General features: G+C 52.0%; 1 protein-coding gene across 1 annotated transcript in view; it reads left to right on the top strand.

The window, feature by feature from the left end:
• ADAMTS16 (ADAM metallopeptidase with thrombospondin type 1 motif 16) overlaps window positions 1-15086 on the top strand; it is a 106662-nt gene that overhangs the window by 66072 nt on the left and 25504 nt on the right. The window lies entirely within an intron of this gene.

Raw genomic sequence — 15086 nt, 5'->3', positions numbered from 1 at the left:
CATTCTGCCTGTCTCATCGTCACGTTGCTCAGTGCAGGCCGGCAGGGCGGTGACATGCTGTGGCGGTGGTGACGTGTCAGCCCCCAGCCTCCTCTCTCCTTCCTGGTCTTTTCTTACTGAATAAAACCCGTTGGAAGGAGCCGGGCACAGGGCCGCCTGGGGGTAAAGGGAGCGTGGAAGCTGCCGGAAGCCAGGCCCTGCCCTCCCACCACCCCGTGTCAGTCTGCCACCCCTGATGGCTCCAAACAAAGCGCAGGGCCCCTGGGAGGGTGACCTGGGAAGGCCCGAGGCGGGAGCAGCGGTCCTGTGCTGCCCCCAGCGGCCCTCACAGCCCGGCACGTCCTCGACCTCCCTGTTCCTCGCTTTCTTCGTCTTCACGGGGGGCATGTCACACAGAGGTTGTGAAAATTATCTGGGCAACATACTGACGGAATGAAAGTCCAACCCCAAGCGGAGCCCCAGCCGCCGAGGCACTGAGCACAAGATCATACGTCTTGATTTTGAAGACCCCCAGTAGCTGGCAAACGGGTTGCAGGTTTGTTGGCTTGAGCCTCGGGTCCTGAAGTGGATGCTTTTCCCGGACACGGAAGGACACAATGATGGCGTCATCTGCCTTCTCCGAGCTGCGGGGGGCCTGGGCACGTGCTCAGGGTAGAGGTGAGGCCACTCATCTGCATCCGAGGGGCGGGACCTTCCCCCAACCGCAGTGCGGGGTGGATCCTGTCCAGCTGTCCTCCCAGAGCCACTGTCCCTGCTCCAGCCGGGTCTGCAGCCAGCACGCCCCACATCCCGCTACGGAGAGATGCCGGTCACAGCGGCAGGCACAAGGCTTGTAGTGCTCAAGGCCCGAGGCCCACTGCCCACTGAGGCCTCGCGGGGACTGAACGAGGCTCTCCGAGCGGACGCACACCCCGGTCCACACTTCACGTCCAGCGGCGCTCTGCAGCCAGCCCTGCTCCCCTGCGGCTCTGCCGAGCTCGAGGACAGACACGAGAGTCAGAATAGGCACCCAGGGCCACGGGGGAGGCTGTAGCCCGGCACCGTTGTCTGCGGAGGGGGCCAACCTGTCCTACGCTGACCGGGCTCCCGGCCTCCTGCTGAGTGCAGCACCAGCCTGACCCCCTCTCCTGCACAAGGCGGCTCTGCACCTGTGCTCCAGGTGACACGGCGTGGCTTCACTGTGACCTCCGTCCAGGGTCTCCGGGGAGCCTCGCAGACACGGGGGTCGGGAGGGCTGCCGCGTGCTCCCGGGTCCTGTTTCGGTATCGTACTGAGCTCTCACTGAGCAGGAGACTCGATGGCACCTCGAGGCACCTGGTGAGTCGTGCTGCAAAGCAGAAAGCCTCGCCGATTCAGGCTAACAGAGTGAGAGACAGACCAGTGAATCCAGCAGAACGTACAGCTCAGGGTGCCGGGAATGTGCAGCGCCCGCATGAACTCGCTCCCGCAGCCCGTGCGTGTCGCTCACCCCAGGCGGCCCCGTGAAGCTCGTCTGCAGAGAAGGCTGGAGAAAACGGCCCCAGCTGCGGACCTGGCCGCCACCCCCTGGGCTCCCGGCTCTGTGACGTTAGCGTCACGCAGCTCGACGTGAGCTGAGCGTTGGGCTGAGCGTTGGGCCGTCCGGAACGGGTGTCGGCCATGCAGAGCTCAGACCGGCTGCACGAGAGGCCGCTGCCTGAGGGGCAGACAGGCAGACGTGGCCGCAGGCGTGAGCTGTGGGGGGTGACTGGGGCCGCTCCGCCCTCGGGGCTCCGCCTTGTGACATCGCCCAGACTTTCTTTTTCGGAGAAACCTTGGCTGGGCGCTGCAGCGGGGACCAGGCTGCGGCCCGTGCGGTGGCGGTCCTCCAGGTGACATGCTGCTGCTGCGTGGCCCGGCCCCGTTGTAAATATGTCGAAATGTCACTTTCCTCCTGAGGCCGTTCGAGATTTTTCCATTTCAGTAACAATAGACCTTGCACGGTCAGGAAAATCATCCTTACCCTTGACCGTCACCCTTGACCATCATTGTCACCTCTTGTATCCATCTAGAGGAATCTTTGTTCCTGGTGAGGAATTTTCACACTCGGGACAGAGGAAAATCTCCCCGGGGTCGATATTGACTTGACTTTGTCCTCTGACATTTCCTGAGGGACAGGAGCCGTGGGCCCTCAGTAAGTGCCTGTAGAATTCTCGCGTGAACGAGGTCCCCTATTCCAAGTGCGAGGCTCCAGGCTCGCGCCGGGGCCTTGGGAAGCGGCTGCCCCCTGTGCCTCAGTGTCCTCTGCTGGAAGATGGCCCAGAGGAAGTGCGTGCGGTCACATGCCGTGGTCGTGAAGCTCCGTGCCCCCCACTCTCCGCTGGGAGGGTTTACAGGTGAGCCGCATGTGGAGCTGCCATCGAGATGGCAGGTGCTACTCGGATGTCGCAAAATCCGCTAAGCAGCTGGCCCCTCGCACTGCAGCCCTACTGTGTTTCTCCACGCGTCTCCCAGGTGAAGCCCCTGCCTGACCCCTGCCCCCTCCAAGAGCTGCGCTGCAGGAGTGGGTTATTATCCTTGACCTGCCACAGCTTTAGAAACTGAGCTCCCAGCAGGTGCTCAGGTGCACGTCCAGCCCTGGCCCGTCTGGGGGCCGTCACCATCCCGGCGACTGCCCCCGCCCGTCGGCTCCTCGCCTTTCAGGCTCAGCAGTACCTGCCAGCGAGAGTCCTCATGTCTCTTTCTCCTTCTTGTCTTTGCTAATAGATCCACACACACGCACACACACACGCGCACACACACTCACACGCGCGCGCGCGCACACACACACTCGTACTCGAATGCCCAGCAAGATGTCCCCCCTCCTCCCTCCCAGCTCGTGGTCTGGCCAGCAGGATGCCAGCAGAAGTGGCGTGTCCTTCCGTGTGGCCTGTGAAGGCTCTGCCTCCTCCTGGCCTCCGCACCGTCCCCCTCTATGGGTGTGGACACCAGGCCTCGGTGAGCCAGCTCCAGACGTTCGGGCAGGAGCAGCCTGCAGGGGCCATGGGGTCACAGGCTGGAGGGAGTCAGAAACCCAGGGGACTCCTGGAGCACAGCTGTCCCCACCGCCCCGCCCCCGCCTGCCAGCTCAGGCTTCCTCGTGAAAGGGTCAGGCCAGCTGCGGTGACTGAGCCATGGCTCTGTGGCCTCCTGGTGCGGCGAAGCCATGTGCCTGGCCCGGGACGAGCCTCGCCCGTGAGGCCTCAGCCCCACAGCCCGCTGGCTGCACATCGTCATCGCCGCTCGCGTCCCAGTCCACACTCCGGGTGCTCTTACGTCTCAGCGCGGCAGCCGGCCTCCCGCCCCTCACCGGGCAGACCCCGTGTCCTCTCCCAGTCCAGAGCGCGCAGGCGGCGCTGTCACCCGCCTCTGGCCGGCCGGCTGAGCCCTTTTCCCGACTCTCCCTCCCTTATCCCGGAAGCGCAACCCGGCTACACCCAACTCATCACACGCTATGCGCGTGGCGCTCAGTAGCTAAGTGCTGCCAGACAGTTCACGAGCCCATGTTCTCATTCTAAAAGGATGGTCACCGTCTTATGTGGCCTCCCAGGGTGGCGGGCAGTCCCGACGCCCTTGCTCGGTTGTCCGCCCCTCCCAGGACAATGATTTGCTCTCTCTCCTCCGGCTCCCCCAGCGTCCCTCCTCCTCCCCACCCCACACTCTGGGCCCAAGACCTCAGACCTCAGAGATGGGACCGGGTAGACGCACCCCCTCCTCCTGCGACAGCCCGCCTACAACACCCCTCGCTCTGCTTCCCCTTCCCAGCAGGCCCGGGCCCTGCTTCTCCCCGAAGAGACTTCATAAGTCATGTCTCCAGGTCCACTTTGCCTTGACGCTTACTGATTCAAAGAAAGATTTTCAAATGGACGTCGGGTTTCCCCGACGCTCTGTCATATATTAGAAGGTACCAATTTCCCTCTAGGTCACCTGTTCAGCCCGTCACTCTCCTCTCTGGGTGCCTCTGCTTCCCTACATTTGCCGTTCCGGTTTTGAGAGATCTAGAGCCGAGGACATCTCTGCATTGTCCCACGTCCTCTGTTCTCTCCTCGGCCCGTCTGGCCTGGCGTCTCGGGCGCGTCCCGGCAGGAGCTGGTGTGCTGAGAGGCACGACCCAGTGGCGCAGGCCCCGTCCACGGAGGTCGGCCCTGGCGGGTGGGCGCAGCAGGTGTAAAACACACGGGGGGCGCCCCAGACTCACCCGAGAAAAACCCAGGGGCCCCCATCTGATCGCTCTGATTTCTGCACCTCATATTTTTGAATATGTGTCTTTTCCTCTGAAGGAGAAAGCTTTTGAAGACACAAAGCCGGCCGGCCGCCCGTCTGCACGGCCGGCCCGGGCCGCAGGGAGCGCGGCGAGCCCGCACGGTTAGGGGTGCGGGTGCCAACCTCCTGGTCTGCCCGCCTCGTACGTAATCGGGGTCACGTAGTGGGGCGACGTGCCGGGGGAGTCCGCGTGACAGCTCTTAGCACAGCGCACGTGCTAAGTACTCAGTAAACCTTGGCTGCTTCCATGTTTCTGTAAAAGGAGAAACAGATTCGCATCGGTTATTTATTTAGTCCGTGAACAAAACCACCAGAGACGAAGCACGGAAGAACGAGCCCGCGTTACGTGTACTCATCCATGTGGGTTTCTGTTTTATCTGAACAACTGAATTGGGAAAATAGATATTAATTGAAAAAGTTGCTGTGTATTCCTCCGAGATGTAAGATTCATTTCTCTCTCGCCCAGCATACTGGCAGTGGGCGGAAAGCCGCGGTTTTATTTTTCTGACAACGTGAGCGCGTCTTGCTCATGCGAGCCTGTCTCGTGGGAGGCGTCGGGCCTCCCCGAGCCGCAGTGTCCTGAAATGTCCTTCCCGAGGCCTCGTGGACCCGAGTGATGCAGCAGCCCGTCCTCCCGTGCCTTCCTCCTGCTGCCTGAGAGGCAGGACCCAGGAGGGTGCAGCTCAGTGTTTCATGTTTGATTAGTAGGAGGGTCCCCAAAAGGACGGGGGAGTGGGATCTTTAAAACATATTAATCCACAGGCTTCTCGTTTTTAACTGAAGTGACAAAGCAAAGCTGCCTTGCTGGTTTGGACCCCCGACCTCCTCGCACGGCATCCGGGTGCGGGCCTGGGTGTGTCTCGGACTCACCCAGCTGGCGGGCTGTCCAGCCGCAGGGTCGTTAGCAGGAGGGGTCCCCCAGCTTGTGAATCTCTGTAGGGGCAGAGTGCTGGGAGTCCAGGGGTCGCCTTGCTGGAGGAAGATGATCTTAAAAAGGGGCTGGCTACAGACAGCAGGGGCATCATGGCTCATCAGGGGCTCTGGGAGTTCCCAGCTGCCCGTGGGGACACAGACCCTGATCTCTCCACGGTGCCCCCGGACGGCTGGATCTGTGTGGCCTCGGGACACGGGGGCAGGTCACAGCTCTCCATAGCTCAGCAACGTCGGTCTTCACTTTAGCGCGAATCAGGTGCTTCTATTACTTACTCTTGCGAGATCAACTCTCCGTCACACGGATATGGATTTCCTTTCTATTTCTCAGTTGATCTCAGTGGAGTGGCTCTTTATGTCATTTCCCTTAACCAGCTGGTTTTCAAAGCGCACACCCGCAGGACGTGTGCCTTCCTGGCCAGTGGACGGGAGATTCGAGAGGAGATGCTTTCCAGGCGGTGAAAGGACGCATCCGCCCGTAGGCCGTGACCCTCCAGGATGGAGCACGTCGTGACCGAACGCCAGGCTTTCTCGTCCCAGGATCGGTGTGAACGCGGCCCCTCTCTGTAGTCGCCGGCACATGCTCCTTGGGCGGTCACATCACGGCTGCCGATACTTTGGTGACTCCTTACACGCCTGGTAGCTGAGATGTCTGGGTCAGAGACCACATTCGTTTGGTTGCAGGCTGTGGAAACGAAAGATGAGATGGGCAGGATGCTGTGATCACTAATGTCTCCCATAGCGACACATTTTGTGGCTGGAAAGGGGCGATGGTTTTCCTGTGCGCCTCATCTCTTTCCTACACGAGCCGTGAAAATAGTAACTGCTCAGTGGTGTCTAGGTCACCAAGGGCGTGGAAAGAACCCGACCACTCAGCTGGTGCCTGTGCGACAGGGTGTGTGCCTCACAGGGACGCCGAAGAGCTGAGCGTTTCAGGTCATTTAACCATCAGAGTAATCGAGGATAAACTAGCGGCAGGACTGGCTTCCTGGGTCTGGGACCCGCGCAGTCACCCAGGCCCTTCGCTCAGAAGCTCCCCACCTTGAAACACCTAGGGATCCTTACTCTGCAAATTCCAGAGCCGGCCCTGGCCCTGCCCAGCAGCCCGTCTGCTCCTGCAGCATCGTCTTCTGGGATGTCTGGGAACTGGGTGAAAGGTTTCCCCTCCTGGTAAAGCAGACCACGTGACCTTGGGCTTGCGATGCTGTTCTGCACACGTTGCTCTGTGGCCCACGGTGGCAGATGTGAAGGGTACGGGCTGCTTGGTGCAATTCTCCTCCGTTCTCTTCACATAAGGGGTGGGTGCCAGTTCCGCTGAGCTCAAGAGCACTGACAGATGAGCAAAGTCGCCGTGGAAACGGCTGCACCTGATCTGTAAAGGTGTGTTCTCGGGGCCCCTTCGCGCCCCCAGTCCGGTTCTGGGAGAGAGCCCAGTGATACCACAAGAGCCGACGCTGTGTCTCACACCCACGAGCCGCCTCCCTGGGGCCAGCCCTGCTGCCTTTGTGTGTCTTGTCCTCCCTCCACCGTGTCCCCACTGAAAAGGCACCTGACCTCCTCCGCTCAGAATTGTTACGGCATCTCTGCAACCGACATTTTAGCTGAATGGAAAGACATTCAGCTAAAGTGTGACGTCAGCAGCTCGGGAGTGAGGATCGTGCCTTGAAGCTGTAGAGTCACCCAGCCGTGACCGTATCTCAACATAAAAGACGACGTCTTACTGTCTCTCCTCTGGGAAAGATGTCACCGAACACCAAAACGATGAGTTTACAATGCATTCAAGCTGGTAACGACATTTCTTAGATACTGAAAGTCCAGATTTATTTTCTCAGTCACTGAAATATTAATGTAGAAACCACTCAGAAGCAGCAGAGCTATAAAAACCAGCCAGCTCTCTAGATTGGGATCTGTCATTTTGCACCATAAAATCTGCCTTGGGTAGTTCTTAGGAAATTATTTGTACTTTAGCGGTTTCTTCAGTCTGCTTATTTGTTTTGGTTTATTCGTTTTGTTTTAGTGAATGCATGTATGTGTGTGTATGTTTTTTGTTTTGTATTTATTTATTTATCTATCCATATGAGCTAAGGCAGAAAGATACCTTGGGAATACTACTGTTTTTCACAGAAAGTACCTTGTCATGTAGGTTAAATAATACCTAACTACTTCATAAATTGCATTATTCTCCTCTCTAGACCTCAGCACAACTGACTCTAAAATTTACCAGATCCACCCAGACTCAGCATATCTACCCCCAATAATATCACTATGGCATATGCGTCAGATTTTCTGGAGTAAAAACGAAAACAAACCTAGAGATGGATGATAGACAGATGATAGGTAGGTAGGTAGGTAGGTAGGTAGATAGATAGATAGATAGATAGATAGATAGATAGATAGATAATAGAGATAGAGATAGATAGATGATAGAATAGATTTTACTATAAATCTATATCTATGTGCACATATTCACTGTAAGTACACTAATCGATGCTTCTGAAAATATTTGTGGAAAACTGGAAGATGCACTCAGAATCGTGCATCTTTTGAGGGGAGAACACAAGATATTGTTTTTAGGTACAATTAGTCAGGATGGCTTTCCTCTGAGCTCTATAAATTATTTAGAATTATTGTGGTTTTGCATTTCCAAATTTATGGAGGCATCTGGGTACTGTTTTTGTTATTTCAGATGTTATTACATTGAGATCAAAGAAGGAGTTAAGCTTCTATTATTTTTAGCATTTTTGAGACTTTATGGCTTGGTAATGGGAGTTTTTGTAAATGTTTCCTGTGGGAATGAAGGAATGTGGATCCTGGGTTGAAGTCGGGTTATTTATATGACGATCAGATCAAGCGCCTTAGTTATTTGTTCAAATGCGTTCTGACTTTTCGTCTGTCTTGCGTATCTGTTTCCAAAGTATTTTTAAATCTCACATTATGGTTATTTAGTTTTCAATCTAGCCTGTCACATTTATTTCATAATTAACATTTAAATTCCTCTTTATGTTGTTAAGTAGGGTCATAGCTTCTGCATGAATCGTTCTTTATGATTAAATAATAAATATCCTATCTCTAATGTTGCTCTATTTCTTTTTTAATTAATATGATGTCACTAGCTTCTATTTACTTATTTTTGGCCCGCCTTACATTTCTTCATTCTCTCTATTTTTGACTGTCTGTATTATCAGCTTTCTCTGCACCTTGAATAAATAGGTTGGACTTATTTCTGTTGGATTTTGATTTTATCAGATCAGGAAGAGAGAGATTGGGGCTGTTTATGTCGAGTTCGCACGCGGGCTGGGACAGTGGCCTGAGCACCTCTGGAAATGATGGCAGGAGGAAGCAGATGCGGCTGGTACCTGTGGCGGGCAGCCCTTGGCGGGAGCGGGGACAGCCCCGGGCAGGGACGTAGCCTTGCGCATCAGTTTCCGCTTCTTGGTGAGAGAAGCAAAGTCATAGCTAGGAGTTGGGGCGAGGAGAGGTGAGGGGGGACAGTGACCTGGCCAGGAAGCGGGACTCTCCCTTGGCAGAGGCCGCCCGCCTCACGCTCCATCTTTCTAGAAGCACCTAGAAGCGCAAGGCTCTGCCGACAGGGAGTTTCCCCGGCCCATTACTGTGCAGAAGAACTCTGGATAATCTCTCGGGAGAACCAGACTAGGGCCACTGAGTCTGCGTTAAAAGCCAAACCACCCTGAGGATGTGTATTTCAGGAAACACGCCTTTAAAAACCAGAGCATCTGTCCATGGGCTGAACCCCGTCGGCCACATGTCCTTTCTGGCCAGTTTTCTCTCTTTCTTCTCTTGTCGTATTTGCAGGAGGGTAAGGTGAAGGGAAGGGAAGGAGGAGGGTCACTTACAGACTTACAGGGTGGCTGCTTGACTCTTGAACTGAATGTCGAACGAGCATTTTTTTAATTATTCCGTCCTTTCAAGAGTGGTTATTTAAAACTCATCTTTAGTTATCACTTTGAAAGAGGTGGTGTTTGCGAATTTCTCTCCTGTGCTGCCCCGCCTGGGATGGGTGTCCATAGTCAGGCATTTTCCCCACCAGAAGCCTCCTCCTTGTTGCTCACCTCTCCACCCATCCCCATAAAAGAGTTTCACTAAACGATAAAAAGAAAAAGAAGGAAAGAAAATCTTCGACCTTACAGGACTAGGAAAATTGAGCAAAAGAGTACAGTGAACTCAGGTAACCTTGAACGAGCTTTAGCTTAAACAAGGAAACCACGCCAGTTGACTTCCAAACTTCACACAGGAATTTAATAATTTGTTTTACCGCTCACGTTAGCATTGCTTAAACGTTCGAGTTAGTTTGGGTTGACGTGTTGGTATCAACACCTGGAAACCATGACTTGCCAAGTGTCTGCACCAGTTGGAGAGACTTGGGAATTCCCCCTGAGAGGGTCCAGAAGGAAAAGAAGACTTATGCGTTAGCCTTTTCATGTGACTATGAGGATTTTCCACAATTCTGAACACAAATACCACGTATTAGAGTTCTCATCCTTGTTCTGTTTCCTTATTTTATTCGTAAAGCTTCCGATAAATGTTCCATATCTTTCATTGTATTTTTATAGCCATGCCTAGATTTTTAAATAATGTTCCCGGAACCAAAGAGATCCTCGAACTAATTTGTTTAGATAAATTACCATTCGAATGAAAATACCGCTTTCAAGACAAGGCCTCATTTCAATGAAGAAATAGTGTTGCGTGGTAAAAATATGACCATCTGGCAGCATGAAACCTTTTCGTGGTCAACTTGATTTGTTTTCCTACAGGTTCCACATGAGTTCAGGGCAAAAAGACCTGAGACAGATAAACAATTCTTAATCTGCTCACCAGGAATGTAATCGTTACAAGGGAGAGACCGCGGTCTCCTAGAATGTTTATATTTGTCTGGATCCAATGCAAGGCAGGAATCCACGGAAGAATCGCCCTCCACCCCCAGCCGCCATGTCAGCGAAGTCTTAGTGCACTTTTATGTCAAACGAAACCCCAACAATCAGGGATTTTTAATCTTCGGTGCACTTATTACACATTTCCCTCATAAAAGAGAGGGCTAAAGACAAGAATCCATTGAAATTCTCAGAACTCAACATTTAAACTAAATCTAGGTTTTTGCTTCTGACCTCGATTACTCTAATCGATTTTTATTTTATTTAGTAACTACGTGCAGATAATTTTTAAAAATATAGTGTGTTTAAAGTTCAGGAAGAGAAATCAGAGTCTCTCCCCGCCCGCCCAGCCCTCCAAACCCGCTGTCCAGGCCAACGGTTTCAGTTACTTTGGCTCTCTTCCCTAGTATCTATTTCAGTATTTCTAAATAATATGCATAATCATCATTTTTCTGTTTATTGGTTTTAGAGATTATTCTCTTATTCATCAGGGGGTAGGGCGTAGGCCTTTTGTATCACTTTTTATCACTAAGCTTTCTCTAAACGCCAACTCTCTTTGCTTCTATCCTTCCGATATGATGATATCCCCTTAGAATTCATTGTTCGTGATTTATTAGTCTTTGCTGGCTGAGTAGAATACCCTGATCCTGTGTCTTTTTCAATAAAAACTTAATATAAAATTTTTAAATTTCAATTGAAATATAAAATGTTATTTTTCTAAATGTTAATTGCCTGAATTGGGGCTGCTTAGGTTTCTTCGCATAAACCCCCAAAATATGTATTAAGTGCATCGATTCACTTAACGAACGTAAGCTGAATGTCTGCTGCGTGTCAGGCACTTGGCACACGTCGATGAGGGAAGGAGGTCCCGTCCTTGAGCTGATTGCGGGAGAGACACAGTCGGTAATAAGCGTGATACATTTTTATGAAAAGATGGCATATTTTGGAAGGTGGTGAGAACCGCGGCTAAAACAAGAAAACGGGGCACGGCGGAGGCGACGGGGTGGTGGGAGGAGTCTCGGGTGTGGGCGGAGCTCACGGAGAGGGTGCTGCCTAAACGGGACAAGGACGGGGCGCGGATGCCACAGCCTCTCGCGGCGCTCCCCACAGCCAGACACATCGGGGGACCTCTCGGTTCGTTTCTCCCCTGGGGACCCTGAGCGCCTGGGCCACCGTCTCTTGTTCTCACCTGGGCCTGTCCTCCTGGGACGCTCCTTGTTTCTCTGTGGAGTAGACAGTGCGGGCGCAGAGTCTGAGAACAGAATTCGGGGAGCAAGTCCCCTGGCTTGGCGTTTCGTGGCATGACGTCATCGTCGTCCTCTCCTGGGGCCGCCAAGGCGCCGCTGCTGCCGAGCTCCGTGGAAGCCTCGGGTCTTTTATTCATTCCCGAGTCTCTAGTGCGCTTTAATCTCGGTTTATCTTCATTCATTGGCCGAGTCCCTCGTGGGCCTTTTCGATTTGGGGGGACAAAAGATTTTAATACTATTCCCCTTCATTCTTCACAGTTTTGCCTCCTGAATTCTTAATACATTAGATTCAAGTTTTAATGTCCTTTTCTTTTCAAACGTCTGTATCTTTCCGTTCTGGGGGATTCTCTTTCAGATTTCCTCCTGTCCTTGTTTTAATTTTAATAGGTGACAAATCTCTGATTTTTCCCTCTTCTAAGGTGTCCTGCCCCTCTCTTTTCTCTTTGAAAATGCTATTGTTGTTCTTCCTTTATTTCTATCTTTCTTTCTGTTTGCTTCTCTCTCTCCCTTTCCTCCCTCCTCCCTTCGACCCCACCCATCTACCAGTTACCTGCCTGTCTGTTCTCTGCACCTTCCTTTCTCTAGGGACCCTCCCCCCTTCGACCCCGCCCGCCTACCAGTTACCGGCCTGTCCGTTCTCTCCACCTCCCCTTCTCTAGTGGTGGGTCGGTGGGTTTTCCTATTGTCTTTCACGCCGATGGCTTCTTCCGACACCTAGTCATCTCTGTCTATCCAGCCATGTTGAGACTGAGGGACGGAGATGCTGAATAGACGTTTCTGTACTGAGCCGGGCTCCTTCGATTGCTCTGTCACCTCCCAAATTCTGTCCCCTGGGACCACCCATTTCTCCCGGGAAGGGTCCTGTCATCGGATGTGGGTTTGGGGTGGGTCATCTGTTTGCCGAGTTCTCTACAGCACAGCAGGGAAGGCGGCTGGGGCTGGGGGTCTCGGAGCAGCCTGGTCTAATGCCTTTCCTGTCTCTAGCACCCAAGTCAGTCTCTCCCCGGGGTGGGGGACCTTCTCCCTGGCCTCCGTCTGCACTGGGGAGGCGACAGAGATAAAAGTAGTATTCAGTCCACTGCCTTTCACTAAAGGTCTCTATATTATATAGAGAGTCAACTAAACGGTCACATGACTTTAAAAGTATAGGCATCGCTAGAACATCATTGTGATAATTAGTGGTAATAAACTGAAGCCAAGGCAATCGAAATGTGGAGAAAAATTATTGGAAATCTTTGCACCAGCTTGTGGTTAAATTCATTTTGAATTGAGAGAAAAAGGAAGTAAGTTACCCCGAGGGTGATTAACTGATGACCCAGACAGTCTCGGTTTTAAAGCAACAGTACAAGTCCCATGTCTGGGGAACCCTCTTCATCTCAGGCTGGTCAGAGCTGACCTCTCTGTCCACGTGTGACACGAGGACAGATTGCATCACAGTAGAAAATGCTCATTTAGGTATTTCTCTTATAGCCAGTGATATTCACCATCAAATTCTAAATAGTCACTTTGGAAAAAGAAAATGTCCAGGGCGGGTTACATGGAGCCCATGAGGCTGAAGCTTTCAGGCTCCTTGAATTTGAAGTTCCCAATTTTTACTATTCTTAGAGAAAATCGTCCTAAATTAGATAAGCTCCATGCTAATTATATCAAACACCACAGTGATGGTGATGATGATGATGATGATGAACTAATCAAAAAGAGGGATTAACTCATTTAATTGCCACAATAAACCAGTGAGTAAACACCGTGGCTAACGCCACGGCGTAGATGAGGTGACTCGGTGGATGGTCACCGGAGATCGCCCAGTGAGACAACTGTCAAGGAAGCGTTCAAACCACCCGTCCGACAGTTGTGTAAATTGTGTATGTAAATGACTCAGCATGAAAATATATCTCGCAGCTCTTTATTTTTACTTTGCTGGTTTTACCTATGTGCATGTGTGGACGTGTGTGTGCATGTGTATTAGGAAATTCTATATGTGTAATAAACACCCAGAAAGTCTGTAGGACACTGACACCTTGGGATCTGGAGCTATAGAACATGGGTGAATATTCCTTGGACGAGGACACTGGCCTCGTCTGGACTCACAGGGCCGTGGGCTTTACAGGCAAAAGAGGGAGAGTCAGGAGCCGAAGGGCAGCACGGATGGCAGAGGGTGGACCGAAGCTCTGTGTGTCGATGTGAGTGACACCATGTCAGCCCCTAAGTCACCTGACCCTTGAACCGGGACACGTCTCCGCCGTTCGAACACGCGAGCATTTTCGACATTAAACTTGTGAAGAAAAGCAGAGCACGCCTTGTCCCGCAGCCTGGGGCGCGTGGCCCACTGCCCCGGCCCCACGTTCCTGGCGTAAACCCCAGCCGATCGCTGCGTGTCCTTCCACGTGCTGGCGGCTTTACTTTGATAATATTTTCTTTACGATTTGCACACATTTCCACAAAGTCGATCTGATTGTGTGTGCTATTTTTCAATAGATAAGTCTTATATTTTTTCTCTAAGTTTGCTTCTTATTTTTAGCTATTTAATGTGTCTCTCCTGTGACTTTTCTAACTTCCGATTGAATTCCCTCTTCTCTTTTTTACCTATACAATTGAAAAAATAATATGCTTAAGCTACTCTTTTTGATTAATCAACTCCACAAATTAAAGCAATAAAACCCACTTGGGCAAAATAAGGCAACTGGCCTATTTCTCCATCTTTCATTCTCTCCTCAGACTTCGGCTCGGGCCCTCATCTTTGTCGTAAGTGCTTGCGGATTTTTTATTTTCATTTAATACTAACGGTAATAACCTGCGTCCTTCCAATTACGGCAGCATGTTAAGTCTGTGTTAGAATCTTGAGCACGGGGATTTAAGCCTAGGTGTCTGTTTAAATGGATCCGGCGGCCCTGCCCGTCTTCTCATCCGGTACCTTCCTCATTCTTAAGTTCAGTAGTCTCGGTCTTTCCCTGGTCAGCGGGAGTGTGTCTCCAGGAGGTTGTTCCTGGAAGGGGACCTGAGTCGTGGGTGTCCCGACTGCCCGCGTATCAGCCCGTCATCCTCCTCGGTGTCTTGCTTCACAGAATTCTTCCCGTCTTTTAAATTTTCTGACAGTGTGATCTACTTTGTAAAATTGTATTCGATAAACTAAGTCTTCTTCCGGAATATTTTCTTCATCTTTCTTTTGAGTGCTGTATAATCTTCCGGCATGTGCATCTTGGTCGGGGGGAGGGTTGCTCTGTAAGCGTCACATGTAAGAAGTCCTGTGTAAGTTTTTTGTTTTTTCCTAGCTCGGTTCCGACCAGGGTATTTGCATATAAGCCTTTTGTGCACCCGAACGGAGCCTGTTCCTAGTGGCCTGGTCCCTGTAGCACACTTTTTCCAGGTGCCCGATGGAGCAAATGTAGGTGGCTCGTTATGTGGGTGGTCCTTTCGTTCTGGTTTTTTGGCATGTTCATAGGTTCTCAGCCATGTATCTGTGTTTTGGAACAAGAATCTCTGTTTTCCCTCAAATGCACTGTCCCAATCTCTATCATGAGTTTTAAATTAACAAAAAACAGTTTCAGAGAGCTGTGCTTCCTTTATGAAGCCACGCAAGAGCGGTCCACAGCCATCGGGTGGTGTTGGAGCCAGCTGTGGTTGCTGGAGGCAGCCACGCAGAATCCGGTGTGTTGATCGTCCCCGGCATCGTTGATCTCTGTGGACGATGCTGCCGCCCTGCCTGCAGCGAAGAGTTCGCCACTGTGCTCGTGGCTGCCGTGACTCGTGTCTGTGACCTGCC

Source organism: Pteropus alecto, unplaced genomic scaffold, assembly GCF_000325575.1.
Source record: "Pteropus alecto unplaced genomic scaffold, ASM32557v1 scaffold137, whole genome shotgun sequence".
Classification (NCBI taxonomy): Eukaryota; Metazoa; Chordata; class Mammalia; order Chiroptera; family Pteropodidae; genus Pteropus; species Pteropus alecto.
This window is presented reverse-complemented; position numbering and strand designations above follow the sequence as displayed.